General features: G+C 38.8%; 1 protein-coding gene across 8 annotated transcripts in view; it reads left to right on the top strand.

Annotated features, from left to right (window-relative positions):
* LOC136858342 (transcription factor SPT20 homolog) overlaps positions 1 to 13,092 on the top strand; it is a 615,333-nt gene that overhangs the window by 120,674 nt on the left and 481,567 nt on the right. Inside the window, exon 1 of one of the 8 annotated variants that reach the window (XM_067137812.2) lies at positions 5,184 to 5,211. The exons of the other annotated variants lie outside the window; for them this stretch is intronic. The gene's annotated coding sequence lies outside the window, so the exon portion shown is untranslated. Of the gene's footprint in view, positions 1 to 5,183; positions 5,212 to 13,092 lie in introns of those variants that run through there. 8 annotated transcript variants of the gene reach the window in all.

Raw genomic sequence — 13,092 nt, forward strand, 5'->3', positions numbered from 1 at the left:
GCACGGAACATAGTTTCTGTTAGGCACGTAAATCAGCGAATGATGTGGGTAGATTTGTCATTTGGAGGAATTAGGACTAGAATTGTGTCCGTGTATTCACCATGTGAGGGTACGGATGAGGATGAAGTTGACAAGTTTTATGAAGCATTGAGTGACATCGTGGTCAGGGTCAACAGCAAGTATAGAATAGTGCTAATGGGCGATTTCAATGCGAGAGTTGGGAATAGAATTGAAGGATACGAAAGGGTGATGGTAAATTTGGGGAAGATATGGAAGCTAATGGGAATGGGAAGCGTTTGCTGGACTTCTGTGCTAGTATGGGTTTAGCTGTTACGAATACATTCTTCAAGCATAAGGCTATTCACCGCTACACATGGGAGGCTCGGGGTACCAGATCCATAATAGACTATATCTTAACAGACTTCGAATTCAGGAAATCTGTTAGGAATGTACGAGTTTTCCACGGATTTTTTTATGATACAGACCACTATCTGATCTGTAGTGAACTAAGTATCTCTAGGCCTAGGGTAGAGAAAGTGAAATCTGTCTGCAAACGAATAAGGGTAGAAAATCTCCAGGACGAGAACATTAGACAGAAGTACATGGATATGATTAGTGAGAAGTTTCGAACAGTAGACAGTAAGCAGGTTCAAGATACAGAAAGTGAATGGATGGCATACAGGGATGCTGTAGTAGAAACAGCAAGGGAATGCCTAGGAACAGCTGTGTGTAAAGATGGGAAAAGGAGAACATCTTGGTGGAATGATGAAGTGAGAGCAGCTTGTAATTGTAAAAAGAAGGCTTATCAGAAATGGCTCCAAACAAGGGCCGAGGCAGACAGGGAGTTGTACGTAGATGAAAGAAACAGAGCGAAACAAATAGTTGTTGAATCCAAAAAGAAGTCCTGGGAAGATTTTGGTAACAACCTGGAAAGGCTAGGTCAAGCAGCAGGGAAACCTTTCTGGACAGTAATGAAGATTCTTAGGAAGGGAGGGAAAAAAGAAATGAACAGTGTTTTGAGTAATTCAGGTGAACTCATAATAGATCCCAGGGAATCATTGGAGAGGTGGAGGGAATATTTTGAACATCTTCTCAATGTAAAAGAAAATCATCCTGGTGGTGTTGTGAACAACCAAGCTCATGGGGAGGAGGAAAATGATGTTGGTGAAATTATGCATGAGGAAGTGGAAAGGATGGTAAATAAACTCCATTGTCATAAGGCAGCAGGAATAGATGAAATTAGACCTGAAATGGTGAAGTAGGCCTATAGTGGGAAGGCAGAGATGAAATGGCTTCATAGAGTAGTAAAATTAGCATGGAGTGTTGGTAAGGTACCTTCAGATTGGGCAAAAGCAGTAATTGCACCTATCTATAAGCAAGGAAACAGGAAGGATTGCAACAACTATCGAGGTATCTCATTGATTAGTATACCAAGCAAAGTATTCACTGGCATCCTGGAAGGGAGGGTGCGATCAGTCGTTGAGAGGAAGTTGGATGAAAACCAGTGTGGTTTCAGACCACAGGGAGGCTGTCAGGATCAGATTTTCAGTATGCACCAGGTAATTGAAAAATGCTACGAGAGGAATAGGCAGTTGTGTTTATGTTTTGTAGATCAAGAGAAAGCATATGACAGGGTACCGAGGGAAAAGATGTTCGCCATACTGGGGAACTATGGAATTAAAGGCAGATTATTAAAATCAATCAAAGGCATTTATGTTGACAATTGGGCTTCAGTGAGAATTGATGGTAGAATGTGTTCCTGGTTCAGGGTACTTACAGGGGTTAGGCAAGGCTGTAATCTTTCACCTTTGCTGTTTGTAGTTTACATGGATCATCTGCTGAAAGGTATAAAATGGCAGGGAGGGATTCAGTTAGGTGGAAATGTAGTAAGCAGTCTGGCCTATGCTGACGATTTGGTTAATGGCAGATTGTGCTGAAAGCCTTCAGTATAAAATCTTGGAACTTGAAAATAGGTGCAATGAGTATGGTATGAAAATTAGCCTCTCGAAGACTAAATTGATGTCAGTAGGTAAGAAATTCAACAGAATTGAATGTGAGATTGGTGATACAAAGCTAGAACAGGTCGATAATTTCAAGTATTTAGGTTGTGTGTTCTCCCAGGATGGTAATATAGTAAGCGAGATTGAATCAAGGTGTCGTGAAGCTAATGCAGTGAGCTCGCAGCTGCGATCAACAGTATTCTGTAAACCGAGCTTGATAGCTGCAGTCGCTTAAGTGCGGTCAGTATCCAGTATTCGGGAGATAGTAGGTTCGAACCCCACTGTCGGCAGCCCTGAAAATGTTTTTCCGTGGTTTCCCATTTTCACACCAGGCAAATGCTGGGGCTGTACCTTAATTAAGGCCACGGCCGCTTCCTTCCCACTCCTAGCCCTTTCCCGTCCCATCGTCGCCAAAAGACCTATCTGTGTCGGTGCGACGTAAAGCAACTAGCAGAAATTATTCTGTAAGAAGGAAGTCAGCTCCCAGACGAAACTATGTTTACATCGGTCTGTTTTCAGACCAACTTTGCTTTACGGGAACGAAAGCTGGGTGGACTCAGGATATCTTATTCATAAGTTAGAAGTAACAGACATGAATTTAGTAAGAATGATTGCTGGGACAAACATGTGGGAACAATGGCAGGAGGGTACTCGGAATGAGGAGATAAAGGCTAATTTAGGAATGAACTCGATGGATGAAGCTGTACGCATAAGCTGGCTTCGGTGGTGGGGTCATGTGAGGCGAATGGAGGAGGATAGGTTACCTAGGAGAATAATGGACTCTGCTATGGAGGGTAAAAGAAGTAGAGGTAGACCAAGACGACGATGGTTAGACTCGGTTTCTAACGATTTAAGAGGTATAGAACTAGTTGCAAATCGAGGATTGTGGCAACGTTTAGTAAATTCACAGAGGCTTGCAGACTGAACGCTGAAAGGCATAACAGTCTATAATGATAATGTGTGTATGTTATATAACACACACAATATTCCAGTGTGAATCTATAACACTCGCATTGTTCCCTTATGTCAAACGCTAGATTTTATGTTAATACAATACTTTCCTTATTCTCATATAATAATTCCTCAATTCTTATAATTTAGATCAGCTTCCTTACTTAACATGTAGCAGTTTCTCTTTTATACGACCTTCAGTCTCTATATTTTACCATATCATTGTTCATATAAAACAAAATCCTATTTTAATATTTCAAATATAACATTGATTCGAGTTTTCATAATTTTTACCAAATCGCTGGTCTGCAATTTCTTTTCCATCCGTTTTTGACATTTGAGGAATGACTCATGTGACAAGATTACTCCCTTAACCGAGAATCATGCAAAGGAACATGCTTAACCATTCGGTTTATCTTCTTAATATATACAATAGATTATTTCATACACGCCTTCTTGATTGTCATTGCCGGACCGGAATGTCACATATAAAGAGTTGCTTTATTCTCTCACTGATATGTGATCTTTTCATTTCTGGTTTCTGCTTGAATACTAGATAATATACTTCTGGACATAATTTTCCGGAAACCACGGGGTTATGAGCTTATGAATTTACGCATTCATCCCATTTCCATCAACAGTTCTTTTCGAATGAGCGAGTTATCTCGGCCTACAGACATAGCTGGACGTATGGTGACTGGACGCATACTTCCATATAATTTTCATTGATTTCATCATTCTCATAACCTTAATGGTTCCTCTATCTCTGATCCAGAAACCATTGGAAGGTTATAGTATCTTATTGTAAAGGTCATTGTTATCATATGTTCTGTAAATTTTAATACTTCTTTAGTATTAGTCAGCTCCTCTATCTGGACATTATCCTTGTAACCAATAATCTTTACATACTGCTGACTGAATACTTCTGCATTTTGAAGATTCTCACATACACACTCCCCTTGTTCATTAATGATTCCTGGAATGTCCTTCTTGGAACCTGTTTCTGACTTAATGTACCTACACATACCCTTCCATTTTTCACTAAAATGTGTATGACTGCCAATTATGCTTGCCATCATGTTATCCTCAGCTAACTTCTTTGGTAGATTCAATTTCCAAGTAAGTTCCTTCAATTTGGAAAGGAACTATTGGTACAGTAAACACTAATCAAAGAAGAAATCATAAATCTTCATGAATGAAAAAAATCTCTATTAGAAGCTAAATTCAGAAAATATTTCACATGTATAATTCACAGTGCTTCTAGTTTGTTTCACTGTTTCTTTTAGTTTTCTAGTTTTAACTTTTGTATCTTATTGTAAATGTCATTGTTATATATAAATTTTAATACTTCTTTAAATTTAGTCACTTCTTCTTTTTCTACCGCTTTTTGGAGTGCAAACTCTGTCGCACATGTGGATTTGGCCCTGTTTTATGGCATAATGCCCTTCCTGACGCCAACCCTATCGGAGGGATGTAATCACTATTGCGTGTTTCTGTAGTGGTTGGTAGTGTAGTGTGTTATGTGAATATGAAGAAGAAAGTGTTGGGATAAACACCCAGTCCCCGGCCCAGAAGAATTAATCAGAGGCGATTAAAATCCCTGACCCGACCAGGAATCGATCCTGGGACCCTCTGAACTGACATTAGTCACCTCCTCTATCTGGACATTATCCTTGTTAGCAACAATCTTTACTTACTACTGACTGAATACTTCTGCCTTTTGGCAGTACAGTTTCTTTGGAGCCTGTTAGGATCAGGATCAGATACATTATCAAATCGTATCGTCTACAGTAAGAATCTAAACTGATCACACCCATTACTAAATTAAATAGTTCTATTCCCAGTCCTTTTCTCCAAACATCTGAAAGATTGTGTCGAGCTGATTATGAGACGTCAGCAAGATAGAGAAGTCCAAGAAAAGCGCACATCTCTGAGAAATCGGTCTCCTTGGCAACTCTTTCACAAGCATAGTTTATCTGAACAGGTCTGATTTTTATGTTGGTATTTTCTACAATCCTTTTGATGGTGTCATCCGTAAGAAAGAGTTTAAAACACTCCAATTCAGTGTTAGCATTTTGCGCATCTCAAACAGGGCCTGGTAGTTGGGTAACATTGTTATGTTGTCTGACTCGACCTCTTGGTTTTTTTTTTTTTTCTCCTTCAGAGGAACAAAGCTCCACGGAGTGGTTCCATCCTTTCCTAAGTATGCGGTGGAACTCGATTTACGCCTCCATCATCACTAGATAAACACTCTTTCTGGGTGAGTTGGTCATGTGGTTAGGAGCATGCAGTTGTGAGCTTGCATCCGGGTGATAGTGGGTTCGAACCCCACTGTCGGCAGCCCTGAAGATGGTTTTCCATGGTTTTCCATTTTCACACCAGGCAAATGCTGGGGCTGTACCTTAACTAAGGCCATGGCTGCCTCCTTCCCATTCCTAGGTCTTCCCTAGTCCCTAGCCCATCGTCGCCATAATACCTATCTGTGTCGGTGTGACGTAAAACAAACAGGGAAAAAAAAATATAAACACTCCTCTGTGTCACTAGCCGGTTCAGGATTATTTCTAAGGTCTTCTGCGTTACTGTGATTGGAATCTACTCCCTGAAGCGCCACAGGAATTTCGTGCTCATTATCACATTCGATACTCAATGAAGCACCCAAGTAATTCATCAAAAAGTTCTCTTACGCGTTCTTGCCCTTTCTCGAAGTCCATGGTCTACCAAACAATTAGAAACACTAACAAAGCAGAGAACATAACAATGCTAGCACTGTTACATGCGCAGGCAGTGAATCCCTTCTCTAAACAATGAAAAAATTAATCCACTCTTAGAAAGATCCTGCAGTGAACTAACTATATTCCTACCCTGCACAAATTGTGTGCACACAGGATGTCCTAAAGTGCCATGGCTCCGCATGTCACACAGCTGCTAAAATCGCAACATTTCCTATCTGGCGGCGATTCCCCGCCGGCGTGTGTAACCGAGTGTTAAGTACAGACGTCGCTGACAGGAGTACATTCTTCTGTTTTATCTGTTGTTGGTACTGAGGGTCCTCTTTTGCTATCTAAACCGTTGACCTTAAAATGTGGATATATCGATGTATGTTGAAAATACCTTGGACAGCACGGATGACCAACCATTAAGTCCTATGCAATGTAGGATCAAAGAGAGAGCTGGTTCACGGCATTAAAATAAGCAAAACAGCTTATCTTGGTCATATATGGTAGTTAGGCATGGAAGATAGGATTTGGCTCAGCTCATCATGGAAGGGAAGATCAAGGAAAGGAGAGGGTTAGGATTCTAATATACTACAGTTGACAGGTCTTTATCTACAACAGCAAATTAGATAGAGATCAGAACAGAAATGGATGTGCCGTTATCTTTGACCTTCTTTAAGGAGTTGGCACTCCAAGGAGAATATTACAAAGTGAATGAAAATAAGTAAGTTTACAAATCATTTAAAATCCTGTACCCATTTAACAAGGAAAATCATAAGTTTTGTTTAAGTCTTCCATTATAAGATTGCATAGGATAATATGCTCAATAGTCTACTCTTCCTCACCACAGTCACATGCTGCAGACTCCTTCCATCCATGTCTGTGCTCCGTACTGAGTCTATTGAGACAGCACTACCATTTTCTGGGAGGTCACTCCGCTTCACCTTACTTGTTGGTTCTTAGGCATGTGTGCAGGTCTTCTTTGACCACACACCCTTCCAGTATTGGTTAATGTCAAAACTGTCTCTCATGAATCTGCTAGCAGTAATACAGGTTGTTCTCTGCTATCTAAGCTGCTGATGTGGTGAGTGACAAAAGGAGTGAGGAAAAGGGAGTGAGATTTTTGTCCAGATCATCTTTGATTCTCTTAATAGGGCTTGCTTCCTCTTTAAGTGTAGTGGTGGATTTTGACATATTGTAGGTAACCAGTGGCATGGGGTTGACTTTACGGTTCTAGTGATACAGTGCATTATGTTGTTTATCTTGGCATCTACCTTTTGCACATGTGCACTTGCCAACCACAGAGGAGCACAATATTCTGCAGAAGAGTAGGCAAGCCTCATTTAGTTCACTTTAGGCTTCCCAGGAAGCATTTCAGAGTTCATGCAAGATGTTATTCCTTACAGCAACTGTGAGAAAGAGGTTAATGAGGTGTTTTTTTTTGTAGCTCAGGGTTTTATCAGTTGTAACTCTGAGACATTTTGGAAAGGGATTGTGCTTAAACTTTTGTCCTCCAAATAAAACAGTTGTTTCATAATTTGCCCAGTTGTTTCATATTTTGCCTGGTGATTAGTGAGAAGGAAGCAGGAGACTTTGGTCTTAGTGGTGCTTGGTATCAGACTCTAAAACTTTTAAAAAATTGAATGTTTCTGCAGTTCTGCTGAAAGGATATATCCTTATCTTCATAATGTCCCCATTTCTACCATCAAGGTAATTTGCCCCAGACTGTCAGCTACTCCCAAGGTTGCTCAGTTTGAACTATGATAAAAGAAAATTGCCCTAAAATTACATACACCCTGGATTTGATGAGGAACATATAACTAAATACGGACACGGTGAGGTCAACTTAAAAAAAAAAAAACCTACAAATAAAGCAAGGCAATGCATGACGTCACTTTTTGGAGGAAATCTAGGAAATCTGTTTAAAATAAACAAGAAAGTGTTTTAAAAATAACAAAAAGTATCAAATCATCCAAGTTTTTACATGACTCAATTTTTCTTTCAGCTTGATAAAGTACATCTTGAGAATCAAAAATATATTACAAATGTACAATGCATGCCGACACAAATACTTAACGTATCAAATCAAATCTTGAAGTTTCATTAAGTGTACACCTTGGGCTTGTGTGCTCGCACCACGCTCCTGGCATTACTTTGAACTGTAGATGAGTACATTCCCCTTTCCTGCATGCTTGACCTTAAGAAAAAACGTGATTTAATGCACACAAAAAAAAAAGGGGAGACAAAAACTAATCTAACTGTACAAAATATAGCACGCTGAGTGGTAAAACATCCTACACACAAATATATACACCCCGAATCATGAGCAATCTCATGAGCACAACAAACAATGTGGATCGGAACCACACAAAATCACAATCACATAAATGACAAATATACACATCCAAGGACACAAAAACGTGATGTCATATTTTCCAGGGCTCACCAAGAAAGCATGCAGCATTCACGCAACTCTCATTCACTCAAAGCCTCGATGAAAAATATGAAAACAAATTACACTTTAAGCAACTCTTCCTCTTCAACGCAGGTTTTTGAAATAAATTACATGACCAAACCAAACCCCATGGCACTACAGCCCTTGCAGGGCCTTGACCTACCAAGCGACTGCTGCTCAGCCCGAAGGCCTGCAACAGAGTAAAAAAATAAATAATAATAATAATAATAATAATAACAACAGAGTAGGCTTTAACTTTCATCACATAATCCAACATTGTATCCTGAAAAAGATTACATGACACAAAATATTCCTCAGCGCGGTTTTATCCTGAAAGAAAATCCGAACTAAAAGTTGCAATTAAAAAATCGCCTACGGCAACATGTAGTGACATGGACGAAACCCAATAGAATCATCACAAAGTGTAAGCCGCTCAAATAAAACTCTCCTCGGTAGACAAACATATCACCCTCGCCAACACACGGTGGAGATTCACATCTCCCAAAATAATTCAGCAAACATCAAAACCACAGGGTCCAACCCTTTACACACGCTGCTCAACAGTCTACCCGAGACAAGTGACACACTCAAGAAAAATGCAGGCCTTTCAGATGAGGAACGCGTCCTCTTACTCAAAATCGCACTAAATAATATCTCATGTCCTAAAGTTGCCGAATCTGGAAAAGTATATAAAATGACGTTGCCTGACATATGCTTGCATGAAAAGAAAAGAGACCACGTTGGTCACAAATCAAAGCACTCACGCTCAAGATTAAACATGAATAATAAAGTGGCCAACTCTAATAAATATGATAAACTGAAACTAAGAAATTGCCACATTGACAATCGAACATGTATGAACATCGGAATGTTACTGAAATATCTCAATCCTACAACTCGAGAAACTCACATTGATAATAATAATAAAAAAATAATAAATTTTACAGAAAATTTATTCTAATATTTGGAACTCGAAATATGAAATTGCGTTTGCGGAACTCGTGAATCAATTACTAATTTACAATCTTCATATACAAAATAGTTATGAAGATGACACTATCAAAATTTGTGGATCCAAACTCGACTGTCTCACACACTCATTCACACATCATGCAATAAATCCCAGAAAACGTGACGACATGTTTCCGTACACTTTGAGCTGCCATTAATAATACTTTAATCTAGTCCTTCCTGACTTTAATTTGAATCCTTATTTACATTTACGCCCTAAGACGTAAACTGCGTCTCAAACATCAAATCAAAACATATCAAATATATATATGAGCTAAAATAAGAAACTGACTCTTAAAATAACCACTCAAGCTAAATAAATCAGAATAAAATGTAAGAAAGCAAGCTGCGACCTTAAGCAAATAGTCCACATTTATGTTACACTTATATTTACATTAGCAAGCTTCCTAACATTTACTTTAAATAGGATACTGTCCTTCCAAACAAAGCAAATTTTACTGTCATTAAATATTAAAACTAACCTATCCCCTTTTGCAGCAATAACACACGTTCACACTCACACATGTACATTGAAAATTCTGTACCCATCTATTTCGTTGACTTATCGCCGCCAGCCTTTCAGGACAGCTGGCCCCCATCGTGTTTTAGCTAGCCATATCAATGATGATGCCTTTAGAAAAGATCAGACCTTTAGTCTCCATTGTGGCGTCGAAAAGTGATGTCGTATTTTCCGTTGCTGCTTCTGCTTCTGAATGTCGTCTAAAACATCCCCTTGTTCACAATGTCGAAACTAGGTCAAGATTAAACCAGCCAATTACTAGAATACTACAGCCGGAGTAATTTCCACTGACCGTGAAACCAGTTCCCATTCATTCGCGGAACAACTTCTCTTATCTAATCCCGTAATTAGGTCAAATATTTCCCATTTCAAAGCTGGACTGGAAATTGTAAAGTTTATGCCCTCGGGAAACTATTTACACAGGCAGGCTACTATGCATTCAAAATGATTAAATGAAACTGTTCTCTCCCTCTGGAAATCGAAAGTTAAATGCCATTCTCCCAGTATTAGAAAACTTGAATAGATTAAATACAGACTGCGCATCTTCCAACAAAATTGACAAATTCCCACACGATCACTCGCGTAAATGAAAACTTCTTCTCATGATGTTACCTGCACAGAATCTCGCTGAATAATAGGTTAGCTAATTGACGCGGTCATCGTTTTTATTAATTCGTCCTCTAATACGCCGTTGTATCCTCTATCGGGGCCATCATTTTTATAGACCATTGCCTAGCCGTATTGACTGTGGCTGTATCATTTCATTGACTCAACACATCGCGTACCTGACGCTTACTTCAAACGTATATTTGCAGCTCGTGTAGCCTCTCGCCAGGCCTCCGAAATGTTGTCTGTTGTTCTGTCTGTTGTAGTTCTATTGTTCCCTTGTTCTGCTTTGCGTACGTCATGTCGAAATTCCTCCTTCTAAACGTAGCTGGCGAGCAAACAAACCCGAGCTCCAAGTTCCCTGCGGAAATTGCGACGTGCTGCTGAATGTAGACGTTCCCTGCCAGTTACTAGTTCTTAATAAAAATGAAATATTCTCTGTACATTCAAGTAAATGACTGATTAATTAAATCATTCAAGTAAATGACTGATTAATTAAATGAACACTTCAATAAGGGCTCAATAAATCCTGCTTTGTGCAGCCAATGCAATGTCAGCATAGATGAACTTGGTAGCTCTAGTTGATTGCAAGTTATTAAGGTAAAGATTGATGAGGGGTGGAGTTGAAACATAACCTTGTGGTAAGCTGTTGTAAAGCTTCCTTTTGTGATTTTTGGCATCATGCAGAAACATCTCAAACAATCTTTCACTGAGCATGTTGGAAATTAAGTCGACAGTTTCACTGCTGGGGATCCACTTCAGCACTTTGTAGATGAAGCCATGTCTCCAAACATTGTTGTAGGCAGCTGATGACCTTAGTTGTTTCTGAAAGCCTGCTTCATTGAGCGTCATAAAGCTGCATCTGCTTCTGAAGTTAACCTACTCTGTTACAGCTTCTATAAACAGTGCTATCCTGGTATTGCCCCCTTATTATCAGGCTAAGCTCAGCCACTGAGCGAGAGATCCCAAGGGGGAACGTTCGTTCTTGGCTTTCCAATTTTCTAGAGGCATTTAAGGGAAAACGGTTGACGACCAAGTACAAAGAATAATTTTAAAACAATATTTCTGACATTTATTCACATAAACACCTTTTTAAACAAAAATATTCTTGCTGTGTTCTAAATTCATTTACAATTTCATTGTGTCATGTCTTCCAGTAGTGAATTTACATAAATCAAAATGATCTTTGTCGATGCAGACAACGGTTAGGCTCTGAAAACAAATAATATAAGCTTGGATTAGGCCTTTATGGTACTGCCTTTAAAAATTTTAAATGATAATATAACCTGAGCCTTCTATAACTCACAATAATATTTACGAAATCAGCTGGCAGTTATCTCATTTATTATTACAGAAACAAAGTTGAACTGAAAATTCCTGTCATCCATTAGTGATTTAACATGTGGTCATTTTTAGCTAATGATCAGTTACATTACTTCAAGCTAGGTAACACACTCTAATGAAATCAGTAGAAATCCTACTATTGAATATGAGTCTACTTCAAAGTCACAATTAATTATTATTATTATTATTATTATTATTATTATTATTATTATTATTATTATTATTATTATTATTATTATTTATCAAGTCTATCAGTCCTCTTGAAATTGTCATAAAATTAGATGACATGATCCTAAAGAATTGTAAGTAAAGCATAGATGACACTCAATTCGACACTACTTCTCAAATTTAGGTACGATTCCATGTCACATTATTTCAAATATCACATGTAAATCTGATAAGTTTATCGCGAGGTCGATTATTTTTACATGTATAAATTCTGCACTTGAGAATCCATTCAAAAGAACAACTACAGCAACTACTCTAACAGAACTAAAAAATTTCAGTCACACAGGTAACTCATCTACCTCCCTACCTTTAAGAATGAAAATGGAAATAAATGAAACTACAGCAAATACTAATAGAACTACGATCTAGGGAAGAAAGATCATCTAGTCATTACATAGATGAGAAAGATATTATACAATAAATGGGTACTAAAATGTTAGCTGGTATTCGATTCCTGGCTGAGGTGTCCATCATTCAGGCATTTCCCTTTCATCACTTTCTCCGGCCAGAAATGCCTTAAATATTTAGCAGGTCATGGAGACACAGCAGTAGACGTCCCACGATGAAATTGTGGTGAATCTTGAGGAAGCAGAATTCATCTTGAGGTTGACGACGATCCGTTGAGCTGGCATTAAAATATGCACACACCAATCGAAATGTTCACTATTCGCATGGAGAAATAAACTTAACTTGAATCCTCTAAATTTGACGTACCACTTTGTGAAGTTCTACTTTAAATTACTGCAGTCACAATTAGCAGAGTAGATTATCACCTTCAGGATTGAATTAAGTCCCACGTGGTTCTGTAGACAGCAAGTACGTTATATCAGCAGGTCAGAACAGCACAGAACAGAATAAGTAAGAGAAAGATTTAATGTGCGCACAAAGTTTTATACCTTTTGTTCGGGGGTGTGTCGCTTTTCCAAGATGACCATTGGTTCACCAGTGTCTTGTTTAATTGGCTACGACTATTCCAGAAGTTTTGTAGCTTGATTTCACCTGCTGGTCAGCCACACACGCTCTCGCCCCGGGGAACCAGTTTGGCACGTGATCTCCCCCTGCACTCGATCGAAGAACGGATCAATACTTGCTCCTTCTGAATTGGAAAAAAAACGGCCTGATGCACTAACACGGCTCTCTGAATGATAAATTCAGCTCTTGGCAAACAATAAATTATTCACTGTAGGCCTGTAGCAAATGATCTAATTATGACCAAATTTGACGGGGACAGTATGGATAATTCAGTTCAGGAATTTGTATATG

Source organism: Anabrus simplex, chromosome 1 (genome assembly GCF_040414725.1).
Source record: "Anabrus simplex isolate iqAnaSimp1 chromosome 1, ASM4041472v1, whole genome shotgun sequence".
Classification (NCBI taxonomy): Eukaryota; Metazoa; Arthropoda; class Insecta; order Orthoptera; family Tettigoniidae; genus Anabrus; species Anabrus simplex.